At 40.4% G+C, this 27,389-nt stretch overlaps 1 protein-coding gene across 1 annotated transcript in view; it reads left to right on the top strand.

The window, feature by feature from the left end:
* The window catches only part of TANC2 (tetratricopeptide repeat, ankyrin repeat and coiled-coil containing 2), a 513,617-nt gene that overhangs the window by 85,445 nt on the left and 400,783 nt on the right, over window positions 1-27,389 (top strand). The window lies entirely within an intron of this gene.

The following is a 27,389-nucleotide window of genomic DNA, read 5'->3' as shown; positions in this document are numbered from 1 at the left end:
ACCTCCTTATAGCCAGGTTACCTTTCAGCATGACCTGTTATAGTCTCCCCTTTAACCAGTTCCTTACTCCCTTTGAATTGTCATATTGATCCCCATCTTTTCCAATTTAACTGATTTCCCATATAGAACTGTATCAGATACTTCACTGAAATCTTGATCGATTAGATCTATTGCATTTCCTTTGTCTAGAAAAATGGTTATCTTCTCAGGTTGGTCAGGCATGATCCACCTTTTGTAAAACCATGTTATACCATTTGACTCCTTAAGTACTCTTTCTTTCAAAATTTGTTCTAATACATTGCATACAATTGAGGTCAAACTAATGGGCCTCTAGTTTCCCAGACCACTTTCCCCCCACCCCTTTCTTAAATATAGGTACTATATTTGCAATTCTCCAGACATAGGTTATGACACCAAGTTTATGGATTTATTAAAAAATCCTTGCTACTGGGATTGTGATTTCAAGTGAGCACTGTTTGTCCTATTATTGAATGGTACAGGAATCTTGTGGAAAAAAGAATATATGATCAGACTAAAATTAAAATTAAAAACTGTATCCTAATGCATATGCACAAATGAAATAAATAAAGGTTGCATATGCAATCTTAATTCTGGCTTTTCCTAAATTTTGAGTGCTTGACTTTACAACTTGAATAATGGTCTTTTAATATAGTTTTTTATTTTTATATATTCTACAAACCTGTATAAAATGTTTATAGAAATTAATTATATTTTATTTTTTACTATTGAACCAGTAGAGGGAGTACAAGTTTCCTAACAATCATGGACTTGGGGTCATGCTAATATTGATGATGCTGATATGCAAAGGAGAAGGTAAACTGACATTTTTGCCTTGTATGATCGCTTCTTATTCCTAAAATGTGTTAATATTCTGATGTGCCACAAGAAATGCAGAGGAAAATAAATACATGTTTCCTTGAAAACAGGCTATTACAAACAATTGAGGGGATTTAATAAGAGAAACTATGTCTCCCTTTCAGATCAGATCAAGAAGACTTAGTGCTTTTTTTAACCCATCCATAAAACATGTGTTTTTAAAAGTGAAAATTAGTCAGTTGAGAGAGGTTTATGTCTCTGATTTTACAGACGAAACACTGAATACAATCAATAAAAGCACAAATATACACAATGGCTGATGTTTAGCTTTATTTTTTGGTATAATCTTGGTTTTTATTCTTGTGTAATAAACAAACTTTGATTCTTTAATCTGAAACCATGTTTTCAAGAAAATGAAGTCTATCATAATCCATGCGGTAAAAATGGTTAATCATTCTTTTGTAAGAGCTACTGAGTAAACATTGTTTTTTATAGCTGTAGAACTTGTAATTAAGGAGTAAAACTAAATGACAGTGTCTGTCTGAATAAATAAATAGGATTGTTATCCTATTTTTAAATTAAAGTATAACTATTGAGCCTTTTTCAGGTTTTTTAACTGAATTTGCTTAATGTGTAATGCAAGGCATATTTTCTTGTGAGCAGATCTTGATATACCGCAAAAGCAAGGCTTGCTTTAAAATTTCTGTAGATGAATTCAAATACGGCATTAGGCTTTGTACTTATGCGAGTTTTGAATGCTGAAACTGTTGGATGCATCCAACTTCTGCCTACAAGGAACATATATTAATAGATGCCAATCACAGAAAGCCTGGGGTAATTTCCCTTAGTAATTAGTTAACTTGTAAACTTTCATATCACATGGCTTGGCATCATTTCAGTTAGGTTTTCCAAACAATGAATGAAATTGACAGATATGAAGTGTTTGTAGAGCTAACAAATGTACATCTAAATTTTGTACTTACCTTATTTCTGTTATGTGGGAGTACAGCACTGCTGTGAACTTGAGGAGAAGGATCTATGAACTCACCTCTTGGGGGGGGGGGGGCGGTGTTCCTTAAATTTGCTCTTTTTCACAAGTCTCAGTGGTGTTTCCAGCTTTCTTACTGAGTATATGATAGTATAAAGAAATCTATAGTACCAGAAGAGACTCACAAAGAAGGTTTATACTTTACATCCTTATTCTGAAAAAGCCTCTCAATTGCATATATGAAAAAAACGTTGTTGTTGTTGTTAATTTTTTCCTGTAATTCAAGACTTCGGCCCCTCTAGCTTTCACGTGCATTAAATATGTCCTTCCAGAACCAATAATTAGGAGAGATCCCATTAAATGTTATTACACAAACTATATTGCAGTAGCTTATCATAGATACTTTCATACTAACTAAAATATATATGCTTTTAGTACGTTATTATTTTCTTGAAGAAATAGCCAGGGGAGTAATTAGAGACCATAAATCATTTAGTGCATTGTGAAGGACGTAGGGCTAATCTGTAATTTGAGTGCTGTGTGTGACTTGCTTTCTGGGATAGCTACTGTATGGCTTTATTGGATTATTGGAATGTTCACTGTATGTATATGTTGGTTTAGTTTAATAGCAGGGCTGTTAGGAAACTAGAAAGAAGGCACTATAATAGCTTCAGATAAGTAACCTCCTGGTAAACATGGGTGAGTATCATTAAGAGGCAATGCCTGGGCTATTAGCTGGGGAGATGCTTGTTCCAGGTTCCAGCCAAAGTTTCAAGACTTATTCATCCAAGGCTGGGAGCCAAAAGAGCAAAAGAACACTGAGGCTGTGTCTACACTACCGCGGTAAATCGACCTAGTACACGTAGTCGATGTACATTAGGTCGAATTACCGCGGGGTCTACACAGCGGGGGGTCGACAGGAGAAAATCTCCCTTCGACTTACCTTACTCTTCTCATCGGGGGTAGAGTACAGGGGCCGACTGGAGAACGACCTGCAGTAAATTTGGCGGGTCTTTATTAGACCCGCTAAATCGACCGCCGGTGGATCGATCTCAGAGCGTCAATCCCCGCTGTAGTGTAGACCTGCCCTTAGCGTTTAAAAAGTTGCTCTTTAGAGAGTGGGGAGGCTGTTATCAGGGTACTGAGACTGAACAAGCGACAGGCTCTACTAGAGGGTCTGAAGAAGCAAAACTAAGCTGGTCCACTAACACAGGATGGTAGGGCTTAGGGTAAGTAGAAATGCATATAGACCTTTAATTGTTTTAAAACCATTTTTCTCTTATGGTATGCGTTGTTCCTGCTGGTAAGATCAAACAGTAGGAAGGTTTGAGAGAGCTGTCTGGTCACCTATATTATTCACTGGTCACAAGCTTCTGGAGGGACGTTTGCAGGTGCTGAACAGCTAGCTAAGCCTGCTGAGTAGTTACAGTTAGTGGATAGAATACTGCACCCCAGGGCCTGGTTTAAGAGTGGGAAAATCACAGGATTACACCCCAGGATAGGTGAAGACAAGAGGTCCAGTGGTGCATTCACTGAGACCGGAAGAGGGGACAGAGATGCAGCTAGCCCTGTAATTCAGACATCCATCTTGGTAGATCATGTTTTACTTTTTCCTGTAATCTGAATTTAAAATCTAGGCTCTGTAAATAAAAACACAACAACCCTCTCCCCCCAAATCCTTCTAATGAAAAACTATTTTTCCCATTAAAGTCAGTTTTGTCTCTTACCTATGACTTAAGCCTGCCTTAACTGCTCATTGCCGAGCAGTAAGTAAGGGTACGTCTTCACTACCCGCCGTATCGGCGGGTAGCAATCGATTTATCCGGGATCAATATATCGCGTCTCGTTAAGACGTGATATATCGATCCCCGAACGCGCTCACCGTCGATTCCGGATCTCCACCAGAGCGAGCGGCGGTAGCGCAGTCGACGGGGGAGCCGCGGCCATCGATCCCGCGCCGTCTGGACCCCAGGGAATTCGATCCAAGATACTTTGACTTCAGCTATGCTATTCGCATAGCTGAAGTTGCGTATCTTGGATCGATCCCCCCCCCAGTGTAGACCAGCCCTAAGGCTTCTGGTACATCCACAACTACCTTTCCCTATATTCCTGCACTATCCCTTCTCCTTTTTCTTCCCTGTGGACAGAAACTTATCTTGTCTGGTAGAATTAAATGAGCATTTTTTTTCAATGTATTGTTGTTCCATTTGTGAACTAATAAGGGGAATACTCAGTCCATACTTAGCCCAATTATGGGCTTTCTTGACAAGCTGCCGGGAACACAACTGCTGCTTCTATTTACCATAAAATGGAGTTCTCTTTCCTCCTCTACCCAGACGAGCAGCCTATTTTCTCTTGGCCAGTGGGAAATTTTTTGTTTTTTACTCAAGTCTGGGAGGGTTATGTACTCCCAGTAGTTGGGGGTTAGGGCTCAGTCTGCCCTAAACCCCAAAATGGCAATTTTACAGGCAGGCTGTCCCTTTAGCAGGAGACTGGAGGGAGGCAGGAAGAAGGAGTTACCCATGACAGGCCTAGGAGAAGGACAAACCCCAGGCAGACTGCCTAAGGTAGACTGAGAATAAGGATCCAATCCGTAGAGAACCAGATGTGGGTCAGCGGCTCAGGTAGAAGCTCGTCCTCCAGGAAGAGTTAGGAGGGTCAGCACTCTGTGGTAGAGTAGGGTGGAAGGGTGGTCTAGGAGAGGGTGGATGGACCTTCTATTATGTTTCCTTTGGAACTGTTGTTTAAGTTTATCAACACTCTGCCTGGAAGTGCCAAGAAATGTTGAGGCACAAGGAGGTGCTGAAGAAGCCAACCCTGCTACAGGCCAGTAGGCCCGCTAAGAAAAGGAAGTGCACAGCTCTCCTGTCTAAATGGAGACTTATGTGTTTTTCTCAGCATAAAGGGAGGGGCATTAGTTCAAAGTTCAGAGTTTCCATTCTTAGTAGTAGCAGCTTCCCAATCTGTAGCAGCAGCGACAGTAGATGTTTCTGTCGATGACTTTAGAAGCCTCATGAGTACCAAAGAAAGAGGATTCCATAGCTGGCTGCTCAGTGGGGGCGTCCCAAAAGCACCTCTTCAAATAGCTCCAGCACTGTCAGAAACTTCTGGGTCTGCATTCAGTGGTACTGGAATGTTGGTTGCATCAGAAAGTGCTTTGTTGTCTCTAGGAGATGTCATAGCTCCAGGAACTGTGACCACTCTGCTGATATTCGTAACATGGACTGTATGTCCCCAAAATGTCTTTATTTGCAGCAGTATTCAATATCTTACTAACAAAGATAACATGAAGAATGTAAGACAAAAGCAGTCCATGGCTAAACAAGTATTAAAAATCTTGCAGTGAAATGAAAGTAGTTTCATCTAGAACATTTTTTTTTTTTATAATTTTCATTATAAAAGTTATGCAAACTAACATGGAGATTAGATGCTGCCCTTTTAGTTTTCTAACAAGTTGTCACTGCTGACCTACTTGCCTCAAAGTTTATATACCTCAGAGTTATATATTTGTAAATATGTTTTGCAGTTTATGCCTGGTGAGAAGTACTTCTAGTCATGTGAACTTTCAGACTGGTATGCTGTCAAAATGTGTCCTTTTTCATCCCTTCCAACACATGACCTGATCCTGAGAGGTGCTGAGCACCTGCAGTTTGCATTTAACTGAATTACACGGGGATCTCCCCGGCTCATTCCCACAGTTTGCATTTTTATAGACCTTTAATAAACAAAACAAAAGGAACAACACAACTTCCTCTTTGGCCATATCAGATGAGAATATGTTCTTCCCTTTCTATGTACCTCTGAATTTCATGAAATTGGGCAGATGGAAGAATCACTAATTATTGGATAGGATATGATAAAAGTACTGCAAAGTTATTCTTTACTCCCAGGTCTATTGTTAGGCCTTAAAAATGCAACATAAGTCCTCTCATCTGATTATTTCATCTCGTTTTCATATTTAAGCTTCTAAACTTAGTGGTAAAACTCTTAGATGACACCTGCCAGAGCTGCAGCTAGATGGGAGAGAAGTTGAGTAGATTGTGACTTTATTAAATTCACTTTCAATATGTTTGACTTTTTAACTTTCCAGTCACTTCATTTTCCAGTCACTTCATTTTCACTGTCCATCTCTAGACCTTTGTCTATTTCTTCAATAGTCTTTAAGGGGCGACTAGAACTGAACATATTATTCAAGAGGAGGGCATGCCATTGAGTTATATTAGGGCATAATATTTGTTGTAATATTGTTTGCAGATATAAGGTAGAATCTGAAAAACTGACTTCAGACAACACAATCATACCAAATTTAGCTTCCCCGTGCTCTCAGCATGTCCAGCTACATCCTCAGATGTATTATGCTAATCACTGTCTGTCTTTACAACATCTGATTGTGCTTACATGAGAAGATAGTTAAATAAATGGTGAGGGGAGGGTCAGTGGTAGTGACTTTGCTATGCTGTTTTCCCATTTGTTGTAAATGATTTTGGCAGATGTCTGCAGACCTATTTTTATAACTACTATATTCGGGAGTTTTATATAGAATAATATTGAACAAATGTGCATTTCATTTAGTAGTTGCTTCAAGAAGTTCTGAAAGCTGAACTTTTGAATGGCACGTGCTTTCCCTACCCCTAGTGAACTAATGTACACAAGTTATGATGAATCTGAACCAAAGCAAATTCTATTAAAATTTAGATAAATTAACTAAAATAAGACAATTATTAAAGCAGATTCCTGTAGCACGCTCTATAATTAAGCTTTGGAATGGACATAGAGTCTTCATTAAGGATTCATAGTTTTGCTGGGTTTGGGAGGGAAGTTAAACATTTTGAAGCAGTTAAAAATAATTTCTGAGCGTGCTTAGTGGTATTTACGAGATTTTTAGCAGAGTTCCGTTTGCCTAGTGACATTACTGATTATAAATGTCTCTAAAACACATACAGTAAAAATCTAAGAAAAAGTTGCTTTAGCATCAGGAATAGGGAACTACAAATACAGAAATATTGAGGACACTGTAATTTTGGTTCTCTGTTACTTTGGCTGTATCCTGCAATCTCTTAAATGCAAAGATAGAAACAGAATTAACGAATACTTAATAGAAATAAATACTAGGGCTGTCAAGCGATTAAAAAAAATGAATTGCGCTGTTAATGATAGAATACCATTTATTTTAAATATTTTTGGATGTTTACTACATTTTCAAATATATTCATTTCGGTTACAACACAGAATACAAAGTGTACAGTGCTCACTTTATATTTATTACAAATATTTATACTGTAAAAAACAAAAAAAATGTATTTCAGTTCATCTCATACAAGTACTGTAGTGCAATCTCTTGATCATGTAAATTGAACTTACAAATGTAGAATTATGTACAAAAAATAACTGCATTCAAAAATAAAACAATGGAAAACTTTAGAACCTACAAGTCCACTCAGTCCCTACTTCTTGATCAGCCAATCACTCAGACAAACAAGGTTGGTTACAATTTGCAGGAGATAATGCAGCCTGCTTCTTGTTTACAATGTCACCTGAAGTGAGAACAGGCGTTCACATGGCACTCTTGTAGCTGGTGTTGCAAGATATTTACGTGCCAGATGCGCAAAAAATTCATATGTCCCTTCATGCTTCAACCACCATTCCAGAGGATATACTTCCATGCTGATGATGGGTTCTGCTTAAAACGATCCAAAGCAGTGCGGACCGACGCATGTTCATTTTCATCATCTGAGTCAGATGCCACCAGCAGAAGGTTCATTTTCTTTTTGGTGGTTTGGGATCTGTAGTTTCTGCATCAGAGTGTTGCTCTTTTAAGATTCTAAAAGCGTGCTCCACACCTCGTCCCTCTCAGATTTTGAACAGCACTTCAAATTTTTAAACCTTGGGTCAAGTGCTGTAGCTATTTTGAGAAATCTCACATCGGTACTGTGACAAATCTCTGTCCTTGTCTCCGTGGGTCCCGCGTTTCCTAGCGGATTTCGCTAGCCTCAGTGGCTCACTGTGACCCTCCACGTAGCCCTTCCTCTCTCTAGAGGCAAGGGTCACAGTCTACTGAGCCATTTTCATCATAAGCCAGCGAGGGAGGTGAGGAGAAACTATCCTCCCTTGCACAGTCTCTGTTGTTTCCCAGTCTCCGTGATTAATCGGGGGGGGGGGGGGAGGGGAGGAGGGCAAAGGGAGGAGCACAGGCCCACCCTCTACTCCGGGCTCCTGCCCAGGGACCCTAATAGTATCCGCTATGGTAGCTGACCTTTTAGAAACAGGACGCGTACAATTCCCTGGGCTACTTCCCCACAGCAGCCCCCACTTCCTCAAGCTCCACTTCACCCTTACCTCAGGGCCTCCTTCCTTGTGCCTGATATGGTATGTACCGCTCAGTCTCTCCAACAGCGCAACTTCCTCCCACAGCTCCTGACATGTGCGCCCACCTGACTAACTGGGAGGTTTTTAACTAGTTTCAGCCAGCCCCTGGTTGGCTTCAGGTGTCCCAATCAACCTAGCTGTCTCCACTGCTTTCTGGAAGGATCTTAATTGGCCCCAGGTGTCTTGATTAACCTCTAGCAACTGCCATTTGGTTACCATGGTAACAGGGATTTGTTTAGCCTGGGGTTAACATACCTGTTTCTCACTACTTTCCTATAGCCATCTGGCCTTGCCCTGTCACAGTACCTTCTTTGCGTTTTGTCAAATCTGCTGTGAAAGTGTTCTTAAAACGAACATGTGCTGGGTCATCATCCGAGACTGCTGTAACATGAAATATATGCAGAATGCGGGTAAAACCGAGCAGGAGTCATACAATTCTCCTCCCCAAGGAGTACAGTCACAAATTTAATTGACACATTTTTTTAACGAGCATTATCAGCAAGGAAGCATGTCCTCTGGTGGCTGAAGCATGGAAGGAGCATACGAATTTTTAGTATATTTGGCATGTAAATATCTTACAACGCCGGCTACAAAAGTGTCATGCGAATGCCTGTTCTCGCTTTCAGGTGACATTGTAAATAAGAAGCAGGCAGCAGTATCTCCCATAAATGTAAACAAACTTGTTTGTCTTAGCGATTGGCAGAATAAGATGTAGGACTGAGTGGACTTGCAGGCTCTAAAGTTTTATACTGTTTTGTTTTTGAGTGCAGTTATGTAACCAAAAAAAAAATGCATTTGTAAGTTACACTTTCACGATAAAGAGATTGCACTTCAGTACTTGTATGAGATAAATTGAAAAAAACTATTTCTTTTGTTTATCATTTTTACAGTGCAAATATTTGTAATAAAAAATAATATAAAGTGAGCACTGTGCACTTTGTATTCTGTGTTGTAATTGAAATCAATATTGAAAATGTAGAAAAACTTCCAAAAATAGTTAATAAATTTCAGTTGGTATTCTCTTCTTATAAATGCAATTAATCACGATTACATTTTTTTAATCATGATTAATTTTTTTGAGTTAATCACGTGAGTTAACTGCGATTAATTGACAGCCCTAATAAATACATTACAGGGGAAGCATTACTCATCAGTATCTAAGGCTGAGACATATGGTTCTCCTTCAAGTGATTATGCACATATAGCTTCCACTGCTGTCATATGTATGCTCAATACACTCCAATCAGAGACTTTTGCCAGCAATACCACTAGGTGGCGCATACTCCCCATATCTCCTGATACTCTCAGTTGATGGCATAAAAAGGGTGTGTCTATCACCTCCCTTTCAGTACCTTCTCACTGCCTGGGCAAGAGTTGGAGCTCCCGGTAGCATTTGCTCCAGTTAGCCAATGTTTCAGAATTCTTATACTGTACATAGTTATAGATAGTATTTAGTTTAGTATAGTTAATGTAGTTAGTTATAGTATTTAGAATAGGCATCTGGTGTTTTTATTATGAAAAAATCCCCAGGATTCAAGCAGTGTGCAATGTGATTTTCTCTGTTATGGATAGGCATAAAAGCTGCTTGATTTGCCTTGGTGAAGGCAGAGGGAGGGGAGCTATGTAAGGGACAAATGCCCTATTTTTACCTCTTCCCTGCCAGGACCAAACCCCCGCCCCCAGAGATTTCCACTTCAAAGTTCACCTTATGAAAGAACCGACGTGTTCCATGTCGGAACTGAGCCCCAAACATGAGGTAGCAGATTCATAGACCACAAGGATCACCCCTTTGGCTGCCTTTTTAAGTCTGGTGAGAAATGTCACCCTTTACCCTCACAATCAGCCTCTTCAAAGTGAGCTAAGTATTTCAATGCTGACAAGTGCTCAGAGTCTTGGTCTTCTGCTAAAAAGACTTCCAGTAAATCCGCTACCAGTTCATGACACCACAAATCTAGACACCCACTGGCTCTGTCTGAGGCTGCTCTGTCACATCAAGACCAGTGTCTTAACCCTTACCGTGTCCATCCTCATCATTCCAGCCAATTGGATCTATCTCGGCACCGATGGACTGAACACTTACTTATTTTGGTGCCCTCTACTCCGCAGGCCTGCATGTCAGCAAGGGGTCTTTTATCTCTTCCTCTACCAGACACTCCTTTGCTACAACTAGCTCTGCTTAAGGAAACTCTGGTGTTACCGGCTGAAGAAACCTACATTTCTTCTTTGGACTGTGAAAGGGAGGAATCTGTATCAATTTTTAAGTCTTTTAAATTGCCTTATAGACCTCTTACCAGGGTTAGGGACCAGGACTGGTTTTCTTATAAAGACGCTCCAGCATGGTGTACCCCACTGTGGATAACTTCAGACAATGCAATATTCTCTGTGAGTGCTCTTGGGGTGCTCCAAGGCATTCTAGATCTCCATCACAGTCACATTCTAGGAGGAAGCCTTCTTTTCTCCCATTGCAAGAAATGTCTACCAAGGTTCCTGCAACCATCCCTATACCCACTGGACTGGATCCTACAGAGGAAGGTGAAATAATGGCAGGAACCCCTGGATGTTCCCATCCATATTTAATCATCATCTCCAGATGAAGCTGTCACTCTGAAGATGTTGGCTTCCCCCTCCCAGAGGACTTCAAGGTCTTCCAGGACCTCACAAGGAGGGCGTTGCTTCTCTAGGAGTGCAGGCGGAACTTAAGAACATAAGAACATAAGAAAGGCCGTACTGGGTCAGACCAAAGGTCCATCTAGCCCAGTATCTGTCTACCGACAGTGGCCAATGCCAGGTGCCCCAGATGGAGTGAACCTAACAGGCAATGATCAAGTGATCTCTCTCCTGCCATCCATCTCCATCCTCTGACGAACAGAGGCTAGGGACACCATTCTTACCCATCCTGGCTAATAGCCATTTATGGACTTAGCCACCATGAATTTATCCAGTCCCCTTTTAAACATTGTTATAGTCCTAGCCTTCACAACCTCCTCAGGTAAGGAGTTCCACAAGTTGACTGTGCGCTGCGTGAAGAAGAACTTCCTTTTATTTGTTTTAAACCTTTAAACTTATGCAAGAAAAACCAACAGCCTTCTTGATATTTTACAGATTGCTGTCCTGGGTTGCTCTTCCTATCAGTGAAGCCTTACTGGAGTTGGGGAAAACCTTCTGGTGGACCCTGGCTTCTATACCATATACGGCCAAACATGTGGGAAGATAATATCAACTCCCTCAACACGATTTTGATTATTTTTTTACTCACTCAGTTCCCTATTTCTTGGTGGTCATGGCAGCTAATGAGTGTGCCTGTCATTCCATTCTAAAGCCAGTCCCAAAGACAAGGAACTCAAGAGACGGGATTTATATGGCCGAAAGGCTTATTCCACTGCTACTCTTCAAATGAGAATGCCTCACTATCAGGCTCTCTTGTCTGAATCTTACTATTGTAACCCTTGTCTGTCCTTTTCCTCAACCCATTTTTTGTGTTTGTGAGTAGTGTGTGTGTGTGTGTGTGTGTGTGTGTGAAAGTTTGCTGATTTGAGCAACAAAATAAATAGAAAAGTAGAGAAAAATATATTGGCTAATTTTCACTGTCAAATAGAAGAGATAGACAGACAATAACCTGAATCTAGTTCTTATAGCTGTTACTTCACCTAGCTAAAAAAAAAGTTGAAATAAGAAGAGAAATAACACTTGCGTTACTCTCTACTAGAATGTCCAATTAATATTAAACTGAAACTTAGTAATGTTTTATCCAGTAACGGATTGGTTAACTGCCCAAATAAAACTGACAGTGCCTCTAGAGGCCTTTGTATTATTTAGTATGAGAATGAAAGCCGCTTTTTGAAATCGATAACTTCAATGTTATTTGCCCCAAACAAATATTAAAATTCATTTTTCTTGTACAATATATGTATTGTTTTCCACTTGAAAACAGTTATTTAGTGACAGATCGGGGGTGGGGGGAAGCAGAGCACTTAGTTACAAAGAGCAAACAGAAGAGAGCAAACAGAAGAGATGGATGTATTGGGTAACATTTTCTGAAGCATCTCTTCTCCTGTTGCTCCCCACCCTTACCTGTCATGCTCTGCAGTGACTACACAACTTCTGTCCTCTCCCATTATTTCCCACCTGGGTCCCTGAACACTGCCCATTCTTCTTGGCTTGTAACTCCATTTATCGCCTTCTTCTGCGTTTGCCTTCAGTACTTATTTTCACGCTGCTCCCTACACCTGGAATGATATCCCTCCTCTTGTGAGCCGGGTATCCTCACTCACTTCCTTCTGAACTGTACTAACAGCTTTCTTTTTGCCTTGCTTTCCACCACAAATTTTTACTTCTCTACCATTTACTCCTCCCCTTCATGAGCTACCTCTGTTTGTTTAAAAAGTACCAGGGTTTATGATTCGCTTGATGACTTAGATTATTTTTTATATTGTTTATTTTTATTCATTCTTTCCCTACTTTCTTTGCTTCCTCTAATGCACTAGAGTGCATCAGAGTTAGCTTGCAAATTCTTTAAGGCAGGGACTATGTAGTTATTAAAATTTCTAGTACACACAATGAAAAGTTATGGTACTATATAAATATTTAATATTTTTTTCAGCTATATCACTTTTAAATTTCATTTGATAGGAAGCTAGCTTGTGTATTTTATTACACAAGAATTGTTTCAATATTTATAAACGAACGGTATCTCAACATATAGATGTGAATTCGTTAGTGATCAACGGCTTGATGTCTATTTGGCAGCTGGTATCAAGCGGAGTGCCCCTTGTAGGTGCTTGTATCAAATACCACCCTATACCAGAAACATACTGACCGCTATGTTTACCTACATGCCTCCAGCTTCCATCCAGAACACACCACACGATCCATTGTCTACAGCCAAGCTCTAAGATACAACCGCATTTGCTCCAATCCCCCAGACAGAGACAAGCACCTACAAGAGCTCTATCAAGCATTCTTAAAACTACAATACCCACCTGCTGAAGTGAAAAAAAAGATTGACAGAGCCAGAAGAGTACCCAGAAGTTACCTACTACAGGACAGGCCCAACAAAGAAAATACAGAACGCCACTAGCCGTCACCTTCAGTCCCCAACTAAAACCTCTCCAGCGCATCTTCAGAGATCTACAACCTATCCTGAAAGATGATCCCTCACTCTCACAGATCTTGGGAGACAGACCTGTCGTCACTTACAGACAGCCCCCCAACCTGAAGCAAATACTCACCAGCAACCACACACCACAGAACAAAAACACTAACCCAGGATCCTATCCTTGCAACAAAGCCCGATGCCAACTCTGTCTACATATCTATTCAAGTGACGACATCATAGGACCTAATCACATCAGCCACGCCATCAGGGGCTCGTTCACCTGCACATATACCAATGTGATATATGCCATCATGTGCCAGCAATGCCCCCCTGTCATGTACATTGGCCAAACCGGACAGTCTCTACGCAAAAGAATAAATGGACACAAATCTGACATCAGGAATCATAACATTCAAAAACCAGTAGGAGAACACTTCAACCTCTCTGGTCACTCAGTAACAGACTTAAAGGTGGCAGTCTTGCAACAGAAAAGCTTCAAAAACAGACTCCAACAAGAAACTGCTGAACTTGAATTAATATGCAAACTAGATACCATCAATTTAGGCTTGAATAGAGACTGGGAATGGCTGAGCCATTACACACATTGAATGTATTTCCCCATGTTAAGTATCCTCACACCTTCTCGTCATTATCACTAAAAAAGTTTTTTTTCTCTTGCTGATAATTGCTCATCTTAATTAATTAGCCTCTTAGAGTTGGTAGGGCATCTCCCACCTTTTCATGTTCTCTGTATGTATATATATCTCCTTACTATATGTTCCATTCTATGCATCTGATGAGGTGGGCTGTAGCCCATGAAAGCTTATGCTCAAATAAATTTGTTAGTCTCTAAGGTGCCACAAGTACTCCTGTTCTTTTTGATTTTATAGGGACAGTCCCGATTTTTGGGTCTTTTTCTTATATAGCCTCCCCCACCCCCGTCCCGATTTTTCACATTTGCTGTCTGGTGACCCTAACTGCTACAGGCTGGGGACTGACTGGCTAAGCAGCAGTTCTGCAGAAAAGGGCCTGGGGATTACAGTGGATGAGAAGCTGGATATGAGTCAGCAGTGTGCCCTTGTTGCCAAGAAGGCCAATGACATATTGGGCTGTATTAGTAGGAACATTGCCAACAGATCGAGGGAAGTGATTATTTGCCTCTATTCGGCACTGGTGAGGCCACACCTGGAGTATTGCATCCAGTTTTGGTCCCCACACTACAGAAGGGATGTGGACAAATTGGAGAGTCCAGCAGAGGGCAACGGAAATGATTAGGGGTCTGGGGCACATGACTTACGAGGAGAGGCTGAGGGAACTGGGGTGTGAGTGGGGATTTGATAGCAGCCTTCAACTACCTGAAGGGGGGTTCCAAAGAGGATGCAGCTAGGCTGTTCCCAGTGGTGGCAGATGACAGAACAAGAAGCAATGGTCTCAAGTTGCAGTGGGGGAGGTCTAGATTGGATATTAGGAAACACTATTTCACTAGGAGGGTGGTGAAGCACTGGAATGGGTTACCTAGGGAGATGGTGGAATCTCCATCCTTAAAGGTTTTTAAGGCCTGGTTTGACAAAGCCCTGGCTGGGATGATTTAATTGGTGTTGGTCCTGCTTTGAGCAGGGGATTGGACTAGATGACCTCCTGAGGTCTCTTCCAACCATAATATTCTATGATTCTATTATTAGAATGTCACAATTTACCACATTTATGAAGTATCGTAATAACCACAGTTAAAAGGTAAAACTGATTTAAAAAGTAACTTTTCATGTTATTCATTAATCAAGTGGGCACAATCAGTTGTGACAAATAAACATTGAGGACTTAGGGACAGATCTGGAAAGGTGTTTAGGCACTTAAAGATGCAGATAAGTGCCTAGTGAAATTTCCAAAAGCGCCTAAGCACCAAATTACTGGCCATCACCTACAGCCCTCAGCTTAAACCTCTCCAACGCATCATCAGTGATCTACAACCCATCCTGGACAATGACCCCTCACTTTCACAGACCTTGGGAGGCAGGCCAGTCCTCGCCCACAGACAACCCGCCAACCTTAAGCATATTCTCACCAGCAACCACGCACCGCACCATAACAACTCTAACTCAGGAACCAACCCATGCAACAAACCTCGATGCCAACTCTGCCCACATATCTACACCAGCAGCACTATCACAGGACCTAACCAGATCAGCTACAACATCACCGGCTCATTCACCTGCACGTCCACCAATGTTATATATGCCATCATGTGCCAGCAATGCCCCTCTGCTATGTACATTGGCCAAACTGGACAGTCACTACGCAAGAGGATAAATGGACACAAGTCAGATATCAGGAATGGCAATATACAAAAACCTGTAGGAGAACACTTTAACCTCCCTGGCCACACAATAGCAGATGTTAAGGTAGCCATCTTACAGCAAAAAAACTTCAGGACCAGACTCCAAAGAGAAACTGCTGAGCTCCAGTTCATTTGCAAATTTGACACCATCAGATCAGGATTAAACAAAGACTGTGAATGGCTATCCAACTACAGAAGCAGTTTCTCCTCCCTTGGTGTTCACACCTCTACTGCTAGCAGAGCACCTCACCCTCCCTGATTGAACTAACCTCGTTATCTCCACACTGATTTATACCTGCCTCTGGAGATTTCCATTACTTGCATCTGAAGAAGTGAGGTTCTTACCCATGAAAGCTTATGCTCTCAATACTTCTGTTAGTCTTAAAGGTGCCACAGGACCCTCTGTTGCTTTTTACAGATTCAGACTAACACGGCTACCCCTCTGATACTAAGCACCAAATGGGACTCAGACACCTAACCTGCTTAGGCACTTTTGAAAATCCCACTAAGTGCTTATCTGCATCTTTAGATGCCTAAAATCTTTGAAAATCTGGTCCTCATTCCAGCTCACGTTAAAGTCAGTGGCTGTCTTTCTGTTGACTTTGAGAGTTAGATCAGGCCCTGATAATAAGAGAAGGCATATTTATTTATAGAAAATAGAAGGGGCATCTTATTCTCTTCTAGATGAAGAATGACACCTATTGATATGCTCATAGGCTAATACATCCATATCTACTCTACAAAATGTTTCACAGTTGTTTTTTGACAGAAAGCTTTGCAAAGAATAGCAGTTTAGAAAAGGTTAATATGAACTTTGAGTTTTTTTTTAAAAAAAAGAGTGTGTCTGTTAGTATTTTGTAGCTACAGTTGGCAACAGTAATGATTTATCACAGTTTTTATTCCAAATGTCTCTTTATTGGATACTGTGCATGATAGAAATCCAAGCTGCTGGACTTTATCCAACCTTTACAACAGAGAGGATGAATAACGTAATAGCTCAGGGCCAGAGAGCCCTATTAATCTCCTGTGAATGGAAGCTCTTTAGAGCTTTGAAAAGGAGAAGCCAGAAAGGGGAAGGAGACTAGTTTAAGGACTCGGTTTGGCTAGGTACTAGCCATCTTTCTGGCTCATGCTACTGCTGATGCTGTTGCATTTGCATTGGCATTGCTGTGGATTACATTACGTTGACAACAGAAAGGGAGGCCTGAGCAGCAGTGTTAGTCACGGAAACAACAAAATAACATAAGAAGATCAAGAAAGTGCTCCTGTATTTTACTTGTTTGATGATAAAAAAACTTTATGGATGAATAGAAATAGGCTTCCATGTGCAAGAGGTAAAGTACTGGATTCTCTCAGAGATTTCTGTAAAACATGGATGTGTGTTTCATCAAGGACTTGTTTAAGGATTTGATTACCAAACTCAGCTTCTTTGTATTTATACTTTAATTCACATATGTTTGCAGGTAAGTTTAGTAACGACTTTTAGATTTTATGTCATATGAGCTATAACTGAGAAGACATATCCATGGAAATATGTGAATCTGTTCTACCATTAATGTGAATGAGTCACTCCTGCTAGGAGTAAGCATGTAAATTTAATGATTGATTGAATGCACCAAATACCAGGGGAGGTATGGGGTACTCAATACATTATTAACTTAAGATTTACCACTTTTTCTTTTTTAATAATACAATATACACAACTGACATGGATCGCTGGCACCTAATATTTTTGCGATCTTGATGTGGTCACAATCAGGGTTCTTTGTTGTTAATATTGTACAGTTTTCCAAAGTTTGTTTTCAAATAAATTCTCATGGATAATGTGCCTGGGATATGAAACATTTATTAAAGCTTTTAGAAACCATTACAATGTATTTTAAATACAAAGAAAAAATGAAAGTCTCATCTGTGACAGATATGACAATATCCTGTAATATCTTAGTTAAACCTTGGTGAATTAAGTTTAAGTATTTTAGGAGTTCATTGTATTAAAAGTGAAAATGTTTTGTGTTATTGTGGGATTGTATATAACTTCTGTAAGGAGAAGGCATGGCTAATATAAATCCTATGATGTGTTTTGCACTTCAAAAAACTTGTTGAAACAGTGTGCTAGATAAACAAAGTAGGGGGATTCCCAGGAAATACTTGGAAGGAGGAGAACTCAAATGACCCACTTCTGGATCCATCCTTTTGAAGCTATGGCTTGGGCAGAAACCCACTGTATGGTTATTTCCTATTCATGGTGGCTTCAAAAATTCAGATGGGTTAAAAGAGTGACTCTCAGAGCCATGAATCTGCTGAGCTGAAGCTCCGTTGAGCTTGTGACCATAAGAAAACCCCCTGTGCAAGGTTTGAAGGACTTATCACCAACTACAGCCCTTGTTGGAGTCAGGGGGTGATCTCTGGTAAGCTTATTAGCATGTGTGTAAGTTCTTTCACTGTTTTTAATACATTTTCTCTGTAATACTCTTCTTACATTAAGAATAAAAGTGCTGGCTTAGAAAGAATTCTGGTTAATTATAACTGTATGCGATTAAACTACTGTCTCTGAGTAGAGAAGTGAAGCAGACCTGTTTAGGCTGTCTGTCTTTTGCTTGGGATGTCACAGTATAGTCAAGGGACTGTGCAGTCTGGAAATACCGCAGTCAGGAGAGAGAGAGAAAAACATATGTTTCCACCCAAGAGAGGCAATGATTGAGGAATCGGAAGCCTTGCTTGACCATAGAGGGGGAATACAGGTGCAGTTGTCCTGAACTATGACACAATATTATCTGTATATTCCAAATCCATGCAACTACATCAGCATAGCATATGTTAGAGCATAGCATGGAGCAAGAGCTAGTGATGGTTTCGGAACAAGTCACTTATTAATGAGGCGATTTTGGAAATAATAGTACAACATTTTGATTTAAAGTAAGTCTCATTCTAAATTTTTAGATGTCATTTAGCAATACTAGAAGTAAGTCACATTTAATTTAGTCACATTTATTTCCATTCTCGCATGCATGTTCTCTATATGTGTAGAATAAATGTTAAAAATCACAAATGAAGTTCCTTGGGAAGGCACTGTCTCTCAGCCTGTATTTGTAAAGCTCTTTGCATGATGAGGCCCTGATTTTGGTAGGAGCTTCTGGAAGGTAATGCAGTTTAAATGTAAAACAATTATAAACATGTGAAAGCACATGAAACATCCAGCACACTAAAAAAGTATTCCCAACCCAGACAAACTAAACTCCATCAAAGCCTGCTGAAAATAAACTCAACCCTATCATCCCACACAACTTCCAGATAACCCTTCCTCTTCAGAAAAAAGCTTGGGAGAACAGATGAACTTCACATGGTGGCCTCAAGGTCCCCAAATTTCAGCCCTGAAGGACCAAAGAGGGAAGTGAATTCCAAAGCCAAATACCTCTTGTCAAAAATACTCTGCTACCAGCTTCCTCCCATTCAAAGACCCCCTCTGATTTGATATACCATAATAATATGGAAACTGCAGCAATATGAGGAAACAAAAAGTTAAGATTATTTTAAAATGGTAATGAATGTTCCTTGCCTTCATCAGGAAACCCATAATCCAATAGGACATTTTTCTATTGAATTTTGAAAATGTATTGTTAAAAGTTAAAAATGTGTAAAGAGCTACAGAAAGAATCTTCTCAGTGTTTAAAGTCAGAAAATAAAGCTAATTCTTGGTCTCCGATCAAGAATGTGTGTAGCAGAGGAGGGTTTGTGGACACCATTAATGACTGCTTCTTGGAGCAGCTTGTCCTGGAACTATCAAGTGGAGAGCCAATTCTTGACTTAGTCCTGGCCCAAGAGGTGAATATAGCTGAACCCCTCAGTAACAGCAACCATAATGTAATTAAGTTTAACATCCTTATGGGGGGAACATACCAAAGAAGCCCACCACGGTAGCATTAAACTTCAACAAGGGGAACCACACAAAAATGAGGAGGCTAGTTAAATGGAAATTAAAATGCATCCTTTAGAAACTGGCAGTCAAATCCTACTGAGGAAAATAGAAAGGAGCATAAACTCTGACAAGTCGAGTGTAAAAATATAATTAGGCCAAAAAAAGAATCTGAAGAGCAAGTAGCAAAAGATACAAAAATGAATAGCAATTTTTTTTAAAGTTAATCACAGGCAGGAAGCGGGGCCACTGGACAATCAAGGTGCTAAAGAAGCACATAAGGGAGATAAGGCCTTTGCGGAGAAGCTAAATGAATTCTTTGCATCAGTCTTCACTGCAGAGGATGTGAGGGAGATTCCGATGCCTGAGCCCATCTTTTTAGGTGACAAATCTGAGGCACTGTCCCAGATTGAGATGTCAATAGAGGAGCTTTTGGAAAGCATTGATAAATTATACAGTAATAAATCACTAGGACCAGATGGTTTCACCCAAAAGTTCTGAAGGAACTCAAATAAGAAATTGCAGAACTGTAGTATGTAACCTATCGCTTACATCAGGCTCTGTATCAGATGACTTGAGGATAGTTAATGTAATGCTGATTTTTTTTAAAAAGGCTCCAGAGGTGATCCTGTAAGCCTAACTTCAGTACCAGACAAACTGGTTGTAAAAAACAGAATAGTGAAGAACAGAATCATAAGATACATAGATGAACACGATATATTGGGGAAGAGTCAACATGGCTTTTGTAAATGGAAATCATGCCTCACCAATCTATTAGAATTCTTTAGAGGATGTCAGAAAGGATGTGGACAAGAATGATCCATTTGATACAGTGTACTTGGACTTTCAGAAAGCCTTTGAAAAGGTCCTTCATCAAAGGCTCTTAAGGAAACTAAGCAGTCATCGGATAAAAGGGAAGCTCTTCTCATAGATCAGTAATTTCCTGGTTAAAAGATAGGAAACAAAGGATAGGAATAAATAGTTTTCACAGTGGAGAGAGGTAAATAGTGGGGTCCTCCAAGGATCTGTAGTGAGACCAGTTCTGTTCAACGTACTCATAAATAATCTGGAAAAGGGGGTAAACAGTGAGGTGGCAAAGTTGGCAGATGATACAAAATTAGTCAAGATAGTTAAGGACAAAACTGGCTTGGAAGAGTTACAAAGGGATCTCACTAAACTGGGTGACTGGGCAAGAAAATGGCAGATGAGATTCCGTGTTAATAAATGCAGAATAGTACTCATGGGAAAATATAGGCACTTTTATACATACAAAATGATGGTGACTAAATTAACTGTAACCGCTCAAGAAAGAGATATTTGGAGACATCCTGGACAGTTCTATGAAAACATCTGCTTAGTGTGCAGTGGCAGTCAATAAACTTAACAGAATGTTAGAAACCATTAGGAAAGGGATAGAAAACAAGACAGAAAATATAATGCCACTGTATAAATCCACAGTATGCCCACACCTTGAATATTGCATGGAGTTCTGGTTGCCCCATCTCAAAAAAGATATGTTTGAATTGAAAAAAGTGCAGAGAAGGCAATAAAAATGATGAGGAATATGGAACAGCTTCCAAGTGAGGAGAGATTGAAAAGACTGGGACTGTGCAGCTTAGGAAAGAGACGATTAAGAGGGTTTATGATAGAGGTCTATAAAATCATGAATGTGTGGAGAAAGTGAATTGGGAAGTGTTATTTACCTCTCCACATAACACAAGAACTAGGGGTCACCCAGTGAAATTAATAGGCAACAGGTTTAAAACAAACATAAGGAGTACTATTTCACACAATGCTCTATCAACCTGTGGAACTTGTTGCCAGGAGACATTGTGAAGGCCAAAAGTATAACTGGGTTCAAAAAAATAATTGGATACGTTCATGGAGGATAGGCCCATCAATGGCTATTAACCAAGATGGTCAGGGCCTCAACCCCATGCTGTGGGTATCCCTAAATCTCTGACTGCTAGAAGCCCTGTTCTGTTCATTCCCTCTGTAAAATCTGGCACTTGCCACTGTCGGAAGGCAGGATACTGGGCTAGCTGGACCATTGGTCTGACCCAGTACGGCCGTTCTTATCCTCGTATTGGCTGACTTTCTTGGAAGCAACACACTAAAAAGGAATCTTGAGTAGATGGGTAGTGCTTTGTGAATTAGTTCGGAAAGGATGTTCCATGAAAAGGGGACAAGATGGAAGAAATCACATACATTTCCATGGGAGAAACAAAATGTGCTGTGAAGTCTAATATTTATTATTCCAAACTTTTTGTTTAGTGGCCTCCCACCGTGAGTTTTTACACTTTTGCATGTGAATCTGAATAGTGCTGCAAAGGATTTTGTGTGCCAAGTTTCAAGCATATTGCTCCTATTGTTTAGTTCCGTTTGACTTTCTGTTAAAAGGACACTGTCTAGAACGGTTAAACCAAAAATCTTCTCTACAAGAGTATTGTGGATTACTTGTTCCTGCATAGTATGTTAGTTTCCCCCCCCCTTCTGTCTAATTATTCGAATACTGCGAACAGGTAATATTATAAAGCTTAAAGGTTAACTGCTGTTACAGAATGTGTTGGACCTTTAGAGGCAGGCTTACGGCGTGGCACAACCTTAGTCAAGCAAATAGGTGTTCTGGGGCTCACAGGTCCCAGGAATCATGTGATTATAGACGATAACAGGGACCTGCTGGCAAGCAGAAAACAGGATATTTAAAGCACGTCCTCTTCCCTAGTGTGGAGAGGGACCTGGGTGAGGAACTTCTGCTTCTGCATCTTCTTTGGGAGTCTTACCAGTGACCCCATGTGTGAGTAAGAGGATGGTAATGCCATCCCATCAGAGGAGAAGGCAGGGAAGGATCCTGAGAGGGGTTGTGGCAAGAATCATGTGAGAGATCCACAGGGAAAGCTTTAGAGGTAGGAGATTAAGAAACTCTGAGGCGAGAGTAAAATTTTGGATGACTATTTGTAGGTCCTGGCCTAAGTGTGTGTGACTATTCATGTTCTTTAAGTTAAGTATATGCTTAAATGCTTAAGTGCTTTGCTTGATTAGGACCAGAGTGCTTAGTAGGATCAAGCCCATAGAGCCTGATCCAAATCCCTCTGAAATAAATGGAAATGTTTCCATTGACTTCAATAGGCTTTGGATCAGGCCCATAGTTCCGCACGAGTGAAATGAAATATTATGTATAATAAAACTCATCCTCAGGTTTGGTGAGAAACAAAGTCAGGGTCAGTATTTTCTGTGGTCAGTAAAAAGAGAAGCCCTTATTATGAAATTATTTTTAATGGAGGTTTAACATCAAAGATATTGCACACTTTCATTAGCATTAGAACCAGCATTTTTGCAAATGCCCTTCAGAGTTAGAAATCACAGTATACTTGTTAGGTGAAAATGATGAATCAGAACCACGTTGAGGTTTAGCTCTAAATTTCTAATTGTGTGAAAAATAGCACACAGCACATGGGACTTAGGAGAGAAATAATTGAGGATGCTTTAAGAGTATATTGGGATATCTACCTTTTGAAGGGGCATTTGGAATAGGTTATAAGCATGTTTATATCAGCCAAATCTTTGTAATAGAAGGTTTAACCAGGCTCTAATGAAGCATTGGGGGCGGGAGGAGGGGGAAAACGTGTGTGAGAGGAGGTGAGAGGAGAAAGCACTTACTGGTAAAGTGGTTAGTTGGTCAAATAAATGTATTAAGTAGAGCTAATATTATACCAATTATTCAAGGTCTTTGAAAGGATAAAATGACTGAGCTGCCCCACTTTGAGCAATGTCATAACAATACACCGCTACCTCGATATAACGCCATCCGATATAACACAAATTCGGATATAATGCGGTAAAGCAGTGTTCCGGGGGGGGGGAGGGGAGGGCGGGCTGCGCACTCTGGTAGATCAAAGCAAGTTCAATATAACGCGGTTTCACCTCTAACGCGGTACGATTTTTTGGCTCCCGAGGACAGCGTTATATTGAGGTAGAGGTGTACCACTATCGTTGTAGGCTTTATTCCAGGTATCTAAAAGCTCCACGGAGCTAAACGCCAAGACATGCAAATAGAACTTGGGGCTAACATTGTCTACCAAGGGAACCATATAAAAAAGCCCATTTCTTTGTCATAGTCTACCTTCAGTCACCTCATCAACAGTTAATACAAATACATCACATATTTTAAAAGAGGCAAATAAACCTTAGTCCCTACAGAATAGAGGAAGGGTAGAGAGAGAGTCAGAGATGGTGTTGCATTCAGCTTATTAAATTTGTGTGGCACTAAGACACCAAGGTAATGGGAGCAGTATAAGAACATAACAATAGAACTCTTAGCTGAACTCCCGTTTTTACACCTGCAAATTTTATTCCTTGGAAGCTTTTGAATAATTTTAGTTAACGTTATCTAGCCAATTTTGAGTTCCCAAAAATGTGAGCTTTACTTTTATATCATTCTGAATTTTGGAGAGTTCAGAACTGCAACTGTAGTTTGATCTCTGAATGCTCTTCTCCTATCCAGCAAGTCTCTGCTGTGGGAGTGTTAGCGTGGGCTAAAATCCAGGACATTTCTCTTAAATTTTGTTTCTCTTTCCCTAGCTGCTGCTAAAATTCTGTTTCTCCTATCTGCTGTTGTAGCAATAATTGTATTTCCTATTTTATTTGAGAGATGTCCCATTGGCAGGAGTTTGAGAGGTAAAATTTTCAAAAGCACGTAAGTGGATTAGGCTCATAAATCCTGTTGACTTTAAATCGCATTTAGGTTTCTAAGTAACTTGGGCATTTTTGAAAATGTTACCTGTAATATTTAACATCTCATCTTGAATTTCAAAATCTTATATGGAGGGACTCTGTTGCTTTAAGAAAGTTGAAGAATTTTTCATTGCAGTAACCATCCCATGGTTATTGGTATAGACTTGTGTTTTCTATTATTTCTATCTACTTGTCTGATCCTGCACTATATTTAGCAAATACTGATTGAAATCCCTTCTACTCACTGCAAATACTTTGCTACTCCTTTAGGTTGATGCCACACCTTGGTTTCATGACCATTCAGGAAATTTATTTTTGTGTAGATAGTCTCAAGTGTACCTTCCAAATTAGACATTTTTAGCTGAAGTCCTTTTGTTTTCCTGTGTAGTCACTTTGAGAGTTCTGCAGTCTGGTGGAAAAGGGGAAGAACTGGATTACTGAGATTTAGGCATGTTTTTTGGATTCCCTTTGGTTTTGGCTGACTTTTGGTAGGATTTCTTGGCACTGGGACCCAGGCATAATGTACATAGTTGCTGCTGAGCTTCGAAACTTGTTCTTACTTAGGTTACTGAGTCTTGGTTTTGCAACAGGGCCATCCTCATTACTGCTCTGACAGGCAAGATGAAGAGCAATCAGTATCCAGGATTTTCTATCTCCTTTGCTCCTGCCTTTAGATTCCTGCCTCGCTCAACAACATGCAGGAAAATGCCCCTTGTGGCTCTGGCTGGCACCATCTGTCTCTTGACCAGAGAAGGCTAATGAAAAAGAAACAAAAACCACCACCTGAATTGTACCTTGCACAGTAATACTTTTCCATGGGGCCTGTAGGGTTTTCTTCTGTTCTCACTGACAGAAACCTCCACTAACTCAGTGTAGCAAGGCGGTGGCTGAAGCTCTTTCAGAATCCGTGATATATAAAACCTTTAAGTGGGAGAGAAGCCCTCCTGCAAGGGTAGTCTTTTACAAAGCAGCAGCGAAACACTGCATCTCTTAGCGAGGCATTCAAGACTGAGGTGATTATTGCTGGGGGTGCAAAAGACAAAAACAGCATGTTTCGCCAACCCAAAGTAGAGCAAAGCTCACCCATATGCAAAGAGGTTCTCCACAAAATAGCCCGGCTCTCAGAGGAAGAGATGCTTCAAGAATTCCACGAGGTAAAGATTCTTAACTATCAACCCCATACCCTTTTTCCCATGGTGCTTCAGTGGATCAGTAAGTTCTTCCTGCCTGCTAACTCTTACCAGGAGACTTAACCTCTGAGGCTCCTTCCTCTGTTTCCAGACATTTATTTGGAGTGAATACAAATCTTCCTCTTAGTAAAAAGATCTTTCAGTCACTGCTTCTACCCTTGCCCTCTTGAGTTTTTGTGACCTGTCTGATGGTCTACAGCTCAGAAGAGGGAGATGTGTCCCGTGACTCTGAATCTGAGAGGCACCCTATACACACCCGGCAGGCTGTCTCAAGTGAATTAGGAATACTTGCTGGGGTAAGGGTTTTTTTGTGGTATTCCCTCCAAGTGCATCCCCCACCTTCTAACAATCAATGAGACCGTCTCTCCTGAGGTCATTTTTGTGTGTTGTTTTTTGTCTTTGTTTTCCCCTAAATCTGCTCAAGGACAATATATGCTCCCACAAGACTTTAGGAGCAAGTGACTCTTCTCCCCTAGAGTGGATTCCATGGTTACGGCTTCCTCAAAAAAGACAAGTGGATTCTAACATCAGCTTAAAGGATCCCTAAGTGCGAAAAAGGGAGTTGATCATCTTTCTTCAAAGTTAATTATTTGCTGGCTGGATGAGCTGCAAGGGTTACAATTAAAGACCATGGCATGTCTATTTTCCTTTCATCTGAGAGATTTTACTAAGGCTTTCTAATATGCCTTTAGCACAACTATTTTTTAAAAATCAGCTAGGACTGTACGAATATGAAACGTTATATAAAATAACATAATATGCTTCAAAAAGACATATTATAATCAGAAAATGGCTTGCATATACATAGAATGTGATCATGTAATGGGGGGAGGGATAGCTCAGTGGTTTGAGCATTGGCCTGCTAAACCCAGGGTTGTGAGTTCAGTCCTTGAGGGGGCCACTTAGGGATCTGGGGCAAAAATCAGTACTTGGTCCTGCTAGTGAAGGCAGGGGGCTGGACTCGATGACCTTTCAAGGTCCCTTCCAGTTCTAGGAGATAGGATATCTCCATTAATTTTTATTTTAAAGACTCACAAAATGCATACTCACAAGGGGGCTGAATGAGTCCTGGCGATTCCTAACTTTTGATTGACTCACTTTGTAACCTTTTAACATAAGTATTGGGAGCATAAGCTTTCGTGGGTAAGAACCTCACTTCTTCAGATGCAAGACTAACACGGCTTTTATTAACTAACACTCTGATACTTTTAACATAGTAATTATTTTAACATAGGTTTTTTTTAATGGAATTTTCTAGGCTTTTTTTAAGTAAGCAAATTGGAAAAACAGTTCTATTATGTGGAACAGTGTTGACCCTCACATGGTTCATTAACAGATTAGGCTCTTGAGACGCACAGCACAGACCTCTACAACTAGAGCTGTGTAACTGCTAGCTGTAGTAGGCTGCTAAGCCTTGTGTGGACCAGACACTAGAAAGGGATGTGAGACACACTTTGCCAGTGGGCTTCATAGCTATTTGCTAGGCAGCAGAGGCGTGTTAAGACTTGGAAATTCTGGGTTCTATTCCAAGATATGAAGAGGAGTGTGAGCTCGTGGTTACCAGCCTTACTGCCTTGTCACCCAGCTCCTATCCAGTTTTCCGCACACCACTCTTGCCCCCTACTCTGCTGCTGGCCTCTTCTCTTCGGCTTCTGGCCGTCTTTTCACTAGCTCCTAGAATGGTTTTCTGCATTTCAGCTTCACTTTCTCTCTAACTTTTAGTTTTAGGGTCTTTTCATCAAAATTAGAATGTGATGGATTGAACTACATGGATATCGCTTAGATCCCTTTCCATTCCCCTTCCAACTGACCTTAAAAATTACAAATATGTTGAAGGTAATCAGTCTACTTAATGCTTGAGAGACAAGATGGGTGAGGTAATACCTTTAATTGGATTTAATGCTTGGTAATTTTACCACCTTTCAGTTTTC

The sequence above is a fragment of the Emys orbicularis genome, chromosome 25 (assembly GCF_028017835.1).
Source record: "Emys orbicularis isolate rEmyOrb1 chromosome 25, rEmyOrb1.hap1, whole genome shotgun sequence".
Classification (NCBI taxonomy): Eukaryota; Metazoa; Chordata; order Testudines; family Emydidae; genus Emys; species Emys orbicularis.
This window is presented reverse-complemented; position numbering and strand designations above follow the sequence as displayed.